Source organism: Lutra lutra, chromosome 5 (assembly GCF_902655055.1).
Source record: "Lutra lutra chromosome 5, mLutLut1.2, whole genome shotgun sequence".
Classification (NCBI taxonomy): domain Eukaryota; kingdom Metazoa; phylum Chordata; class Mammalia; order Carnivora; family Mustelidae; genus Lutra; species Lutra lutra.
The window spans coordinates 88,218,238-88,219,065 of NC_062282.1; the positions used below are offsets into that span (position 1 = coordinate 88,218,238).

Here is an 828-nt window from a genome sequence, read left to right on the forward strand (position 1 = left end):
GGGACACTGAGAGACAGACTCATGTTTAAGGTAGTTTGGTGCTTCTGCTACTGGGTTAAGCAAGAGTGGTTCATTCTTTCTTGCTCTGGAATAGTAGTGGCATGTGCCATTGACATAAAATTATGTGTTTATTATACAAGGTATGTCTGTAAAGTCCAAGTATAGGTTTCCCAGGGGGGCTTTTTTTCTTTTTCTTTTTTTTTTTCCATGAGATCAGACCCCAGCATCCACCAAAAGGGCTGTCTCCAAGGTCCCTTAGGGCAACCCGTACAATCAACAGGCTGTATACACTACCGAGGAGCCTACTGTTTGCAGCCATGGCACACTGGGCCCCCATAGACAAAGAGCACAGTCGGCTTAATTGGCTGCAGACAGGGGGGCTTTTAAACTAGCTTGGAAAGTACTATCAAAAGAGGAGTTCTTGAAGAGTTTCAAACAGTGATGGTATTGTTGGACTAATTATATATCCCCTTTTACTTTTTAAGACATGGTACGGATCTCTTTATGCATGTCCTGGTTTGTTTGCTGAAATACATGCTCACACCATATGTGCATCATAATTTTGTAGTCATACCTCCTAGACCCATGCTGAGGAGTCTGGATGGATTCTTGGAGTCTTTTCTAAGTATTTGGATTCTAGCATCTTTTCCCAGATGTGAGTTCCCAAGATATTCTGAATTTTTGGTACTGACACCCATGAGGATGGTATCAGAGACAGGAGTATGCTGAATTCAAGTTTGAGACAGAATTTGCTTTCTCCCAAGCTGATTATTAACCACCTTTCAGAAACTAGAGAGTGACTTCCTATGGCAACAGAAGCCTTAAAGC

At 42.1% G+C, this 828-nt stretch overlaps 1 non-coding gene across 1 annotated transcript; it reads right to left on the bottom strand.

Moving 5' to 3' along the window:
* Positions 1-237: 237 nt before the first annotated feature.
* LOC125101455 (small nucleolar RNA SNORA70) lies at positions 238-371 on the bottom strand. Its single transcript, XR_007127854.1, has one exon. It is a non-coding gene; the product is annotated as a small nucleolar RNA SNORA70 (small nucleolar RNA).
* Between the last annotated feature and the right edge of the window lie 457 nt (positions 372-828).